This window comes from Physella acuta, unplaced genomic scaffold, assembly GCF_028476545.2.
Source record: "Physella acuta isolate Inbredline_101_S28 unplaced genomic scaffold, ASM2847654v3 ptg001590l, whole genome shotgun sequence".
NCBI classification, from domain to species: Eukaryota; Metazoa; Mollusca; class Gastropoda; family Physidae; genus Physella; species Physella acuta.
Genome location: NW_026733104.1, coordinates 110,001 through 116,865, shown reverse-complemented (window position 1 = coordinate 116,865; position 6,865 = coordinate 110,001). Strand labels below are relative to the sequence as shown.

The following is a 6,865-nucleotide window of genomic DNA, read 5'->3' as shown; positions in this document are numbered from 1 at the left end:
ACCGGCTTGTGAGCACTTTTTTTTTTCATCGGCTTGTGAGGACTTACAGATTTACAATAGTAATATTTCTTTCTTACTTGTATCCTGCTTTCATTCATTTCAGATGTTTTACTTTTTTTTTTTTTTTTTTACTTTCACTATTTAATATACTAATAAATATATTGATTATTACCTTGTAATGAAAAGTTAATGCTTGGGACGGGACAGATAAACACAAATTTGAATTTTTTAAATTTAGGTTTGGGCTCATAGCTTATTACCACACAACTCGTTACATTTGTGATTTAAGGGCAGATCACTCAACCCAGGCATCCCACAAAGTAGGTGGGTAACCATGGGGGCGACCTGTGCCCCTGTAGAAATTCTTCCAGAGCTGGTTGTCTGGGAGCCTGTAATTATTATTTTATTTTTTTTGATGGTTTTGAAATGTGTCCCTTTATTTATTTATTTATTTATTTATTTTTTTTTTAATACTTTTATTTGCAATTTAAAACAAGTACATCAACATCACATTTTTTTTTTTTTTTACATAGTTTCAAAAGAAAACGAAAGGTTTTTAAACATGGACATAAAGAATATTAACATGATGTCATGTATATGCTTATAACAAAAATTACAAAAGATGGCAGTAAAAGGGGTGAAGGTCAAATAAACGTGTCAAAAGTCTGGGTGGGGAGTGGAAAGGATATTTTTTCGAGAATGACAAAGGGCCAGTGGAGCATTTTCAATGTAGGGAAACAAAATAAGTTGACTAGTTAAAAGAGTGTTTATTTATGTACTGGTCGCATTGAGTTTTCAAAAGGTTGCTGTGTAAAAAGGAGGGGAAAGAAACAAGATTTAGAACTTTAAAAAGTAAATGAATAGATATTCGAAATTGATGTTGGGGTGGGTGGTGGGGTCGTTGGAAAAGTTAAAGGGAAAGTGGTGTTTTCATGTCTAAGGGTAAGTGGACAGAGGGGGAGAGGGGGGAGTGGGTAGATGTGTCTGACGAGGCGTGGAGAGGGTGACTGCGTGTTTTAAGGCAAGCCAAGCGTCAAATTTTGTGCTGTGTTATCTGACTGCTGAGGTGTTTCCATTTGTAGTGTGTGTGGGTGGGGGGGGGGGGGAGGGTTTGACGAACAGATTGCTGTGTGAGCGAATTAGTAGGAGGGTGGAAGGTTGGTATGTTCAAGTCGGTGTTTATGTTTAGATGAATGTTTAGTACCGACAGGTTAGGGGTGTGTAGGCGTGTAGCTATCACGTGTAGGGATACAGTGGAGTTTTATAGATAAAAAAAGGGTGTTCACATAAAAGAGTTAGTAAAGTTAACGAAACAACTGTAAGTGTTAGTTTGGTGATAATACAATGAATACAAGAGGAGTACGGGTCATTGGGGTCGTTTGTACGTTGTGGACCAAAGTACCTTACATATATGATAATAGTAATATAGTAACAAATGATAGCTTTACAATGTTTGTAAGCTTTATAAATTAAACAATACACAAAAAGCAACAATAGGGAAATGAAATGCCAAATGATAAATGATGCGACACGAAGTGGGGACATGGGGGTTGGGGGTTACATTGATGTTGTTAGAAATGTATTTGGATAATACATCAGTCACTGTTTAACATAGTACTTCATCACAGGGGTGGTGGTGATAGGGACGAGGGGATGCAGTTTTGAGGGGAAATGTGATATTGGGATCATGAGGTTTAGGGGCGGGGGGGCGGAGAGGGTGTGATGAAAGGGGGATGTGTCAGTTCGATTAGGCGTTCCAGGTGGCAAAAGCAGTGTAATATGTTCTTTACGTTTTGGTGTTGTTAATTACGGTATATGTGTTTGAGTGCTGTCATTGTTTTACTTATACATAGATCTAATACAAGATACTTTCTAAAGCATTAGATTGCTTAAGCTTTATTTCATAATATTGTCACGTAAGGAAACTTAATGCCTAGTTTTAAATACTTTATGTATGGTTTAGAAAAATTGTTTACAATATATTTTGAAAATAGAAATATTAGTACATTTATTTGTAGGAAAGTTGTTGCTATACCCCACACAATATATGCTGTATATTCACAGTAAAAATTAGACAGGTGGATATCTAATAGTTTTTTTTGTTTTTTTTGGTAAATTATTTTGTTTCTCTCCCTTAGATTGGGTGATACTGTCCCCTTTATAAAAAACCCATTCAAAAGTAGGGACTGCGTGGCCTAGAAGTAGAGCGCTAGACTGCTAACTCGAAAATCTCGAATTCGAATCCGAGTTTAAGTCAGTTGAACGTCCCTGAGTCTACCCGCTCATGGCAACCAATTCACTTTAGAAGTAAAGACAGCCGTGCAATGTGCTGACCACACTATCTCTTCATATACCGAGGTCACAAAAACAAGTGAACTCTTCTTCACTTACCAAATTACCGTCATTTTCAAAAAAAGGGAACTTTACTGGTTTGCAATATCTGACTGTCGGCAATTTTTGCCTTGAACAAAAAAAAAGTTTTAATGTTCACATTTAAGAAATTTGATTACACTATTAATTTAGTCTTGGTACTATTGGAAAGGGAATTAACACTTTTCTTTGTATACCCCAAAAAAGCTGAACTGAACAAAGTTATTTGGGTTAAGCTAGTTACATCTACATAGATAGAAAGACATCAACCTATTATATAAACGAATACATACCAAAAATAATACCAAGAAAGCCCATTGGCCTGCTTGCAATAGTACACATATTTTAAGCAACTAAAGGTTTCTATTTTTGTGGATTTAATAAAAGGTAACAGTAAAAAATGTCATCGGAACAATAGCAACGAAAGAGGTTTCTATTTGTGTAGATTTAATGAGTTTGACGGTCACGGCGCTAGGTAGGGTACTCTTTGACAATGTTTAATACAGGAAAACAGTCAAAACTATCACCGGAACAAAAGAAACGAAAGACAGCAACGTTTCTATTCTCTCCACCAACTGAGAATTATTTTTGTTGTTTTTTAAAGTTTTTTTTTGTTTCGCTAATGATTTCCCAGGGGAGTTAATTTAAACATTTTTATTTCAGAAAAGTTTCCAGCACTGTTTTCAAGGGTAGTCATGAATGTTGCACACTGCTACCCTGTTAAATACTAGATCACGCGCCGCTGTGTCACGTTACAGTTGTCACGTATACTATGTCACGTTGTAACGTCACGTTATTAAGTGAGGTATCTCTTAAGGTGTAGTCGAACGGTTGAGCGTTCAAGTACTAACTCGTAAGTCTCTAGTTCGAATCCCGGGCTTGAATCCCTAACACATGCCTGAGTCCACCCAGCTCTAATAGGTTAACTCTGCTTCACCTGCCCAATGCATTGTAAGGTTCGAACTATATATTACTATTAGTTTGCTACACGGCACTTCACTATATGTTGCTAACTTTAACTATACACAATTTAACATTTTTAACAATTTAACAGTCTTATAATTATTTCTTCTTTTCAAATGTATCGTTCTAAATACATTAGTTTAAAGTATCTTGCTCAAAATTTCAAGCCTATCACTGGCTAGCAGTCCCCCACACTCCGGCCAATAACTCTCAATAAACTGAGGGTCAGAACAATATCCAGCCGCCTTTACATTCCTTAACGTGAGTTAGGTACCCATTAGAACTGAGTGGACTCAATAGTCATGTATTGCTTTAAACGGTATCAGAGCATTTAAAATGATAATCATTTTTATTACTGGAGGTTAATTAATTTTTTAAGCTCTACCACAATTAAGGTCTGCGCCTGACCGTCTATAGTGTTGTATTCACTCCATTGACAAAACCGCGGGATTCGGACTCGAGACTTCTGATTTAGCAGTCATATGTTCTACCATCCAACCACCCCGTACCACTGCACACCCACCCTCTACCCCAACGCGGAAGCTGATATCATTTTTTTCCCCGCGTCGTCTATCAAGAAACTATCCTCACGACGATAAAACATGACTTAAAAATACACTTGGATTTTAAAAAGTTAATGACACAATCCTCTCCTGGGTCCGTCCATTGTCAGACGTTTATCAGGAAGACGAACTACTTTTGGTGGGGTTGCATTGAAATTTGAAATCACCCAAGGCTTGTCTTTCACATTTTATCGTGCACACACAAGGGAGATAATTTCATCTGTAAATCTGGGAGAGGGAGACAATGCTCTGCGCTGAACCACCGAAGTGATGGATTTATTATTTACGATTAGCCCAAGGGACATAACAATCTTTGCTTTAGTTTCTAGAATTGGTTAGGGTTTTTTATTGATTTATTTGTATTAAATTATTGGAAAAAATTATTGGATAATTTTTATTTTATCCTGCGCGGGATTTTTTAAAAATGTTAAAAATTACTTTTTAATTTAAAAAAAAAAGTAGAAAAAAATAAAAATAATGTTCACAATAAAAAGATGCATTTGTATGGAATATAAGATATAACATGCAATAGTTAAATTAATTACCGACTCGTGCTTATTTCTTTTGTTTAAAAATGTATAATTTTAATTCTCGGCAATCCCTTTTTTTTTCTTCAGCTCAATTTAAAAACCCAAATTCCACCGCCCCCCCCCCCTCCCCCGTCCCCTCAGCCCACCACGCACGCCGAGAAAAAAAAAATCCCTTGAATTATCATTTAATTACACATTTGCATTTTCAGTTTCAGGTTGGTTTATAATTTTATTTTTTTCTTTATATTTAGACGTTTTGTAGTAGATCTATGTATAAGTAAACCATCTTAAATGAATGAAAGCAGGCTACAAGTAAGAAAGAAATATTACTATTGTAAACCTTTATCAGTCCTCACAAGCCGATGATGAAAACTGTAATACTAAAGCGAACACACAACTGACGCTATAAATTACGTGTCTGAGGCGAAAAAAGAGAAGAAAAAAAAAAGTGCCACATGCACGCTTGCTTCACGCCTGCCCACCCCTACCCCATTCTCAGCAACCACACAATCTATAAACACTGTTAAGATACAAACCACTGCACCAGAACACTCACATACCCCACCCCCCAATTCAATGTTTTTGTCCCCATGACCCCTCCTATCACTCGACTTCAAATTTTTCACTAGCACATACTTACTATTTATTTCCACCCTGTATAAACGTTGTATATAAATGTTAAAATTGGTCTAAACCAGGGGTCGGCAACCTTTTGAAGCGGAAGAGCCAAAAGTTACAATTTTCAAAATTTCCCTGGTTTTAAAGAGCCACTAACATTTTTTTTATTTCAAATATTTTATTTTTTTATTAAGATTATTAGTATTTGTGCAAGGAGCTGGAGAGCCGCATCTTGATATCAAAAGAGCCGCATGCGTCTCGCGAGCCGCAGGTTGCCGACCCCTGGTCTAAACAGAATATCTATTTTTTTATATGTATACATTTGTAAATCCATCTTCATATGTTTAAGAACATAGGATAAGAATATTTGAAATTATGTAAAATATGTTGATGCTGTTGCACTTGTTTTAAACTGCAAATAAAAGTATAAAAAAAAATTCTAAAAAAAAAAATTCAAAAAAAAAAAAAAAAAAAGTATTACATGAAAAAAAAATGGAGCACAAATAAATTTAAAAAAAAAAAGTATCGTTGTTGGAAAAAAGAAAATGTATTGTTGTATTAGATCTATGTATAAGTAAACCATCTTAAATGAATGAAAGTAGGCTACAAGTAAGAAAGAAATATTACTATTGTAAATCTGTATCAGTCCTCACAAGCCGATGATGAAAACTGTAATACTAAAGCGAACACATACAACTGACGCTGTAAATTACATGTCTGAGGCAAAAAAATTTTAAAAAAATAAAAATCGATTACTTAAAATTTGTATCATTTTAAGTCTCTGTAATCCCAAATTTATTTCAGCTCTACTTAAAAACCCAAATTACACCCTCTCACCCCCCCCCCCCCCCCCCCGTCCCCTCAGCCCCCAACACCGAGGAAAAAAAATCCATTGAATCATCATTTAATTACACATTTGCATTTTCAGTTTCAGGTTGGTTTTTTTTTTTAAATTTTGTATATTTAGACGTTTTGTAATAGATCTATGTATAAGTAAACCATCTTTAATGAATGAAAGTAGGCTACAAGTAAGAAAGAAATATTACTATTGTAAATCTGTATCAGTCCTCACAAGCCGATGATGAAAACTGTAATACTAAAGCGAACACACACAACTGACGCTGTAAATTACATGTCTGAGGCAAAAAAAAAAAAAAAAAAAAAAAAAGAAAGAAGAGAAAAAAAAAAGTATGTTAGTGTTTTGGGTGCCTTATACAACCGAACACATGTATGTATCTCATAAGGATATTTGTTGATGACACGCTTGTTAAAGGGAATTAACCACATACTTGTTTTTTAAATAAATACCAAATGTGTAAAGTTTTATTGATAGAAAAAAGTGTCAGAATCATGCATGGGCGAGGAATTGCGTAAGGAAAGTCTAAAATTTGAGGCGGAGTATGTATGTTTGTATGTGTACATCAATGGGAGGAAAGTGTATGCAACCTAGCTCTATCTATCTGTCTAGGAGAGACAACTCCAAAATCAAACAACTGCGGCCTACCAGACTGTCCCTAAGTATGAAAATGGCTGTGGAAGAAATTTAGAAATCAGAGTCAATCGACCGTAAGGCGTAACAATCTTGACACATCTATATATAATTCTGTTCTTGGTGTTACAAAACACCAAGCTGTAAGCGCGCCTAGCAGCCCCCTCTCTTCCTCTCTAGGCATATCGCAACCACTTCCACCCCCACATGGTCTGGTGAGCTGTGGTTCACGCTAAATGTTTACAATCGTAGAGCCGGGTTTAGTGACGGCTATTAGGGGCAGATAATTTAGTTTGAAACGATTTTAAACTTAGGGGAGGTAACTAAGAGAA

General features: G+C 35.7%; 1 non-coding gene across 1 annotated transcript; it reads right to left on the bottom strand.

Moving 5' to 3' along the window:
• Positions 1-287: 287 nt before the first annotated feature.
• Positions 288-496, bottom strand: LOC131929076 (U12 minor spliceosomal RNA). Its single transcript, XR_009383890.1, has one exon. It is a non-coding gene; the product is annotated as a U12 minor spliceosomal RNA (small nuclear RNA).
• Positions 497-6,865: the final 6,369 nt, after the last annotated feature.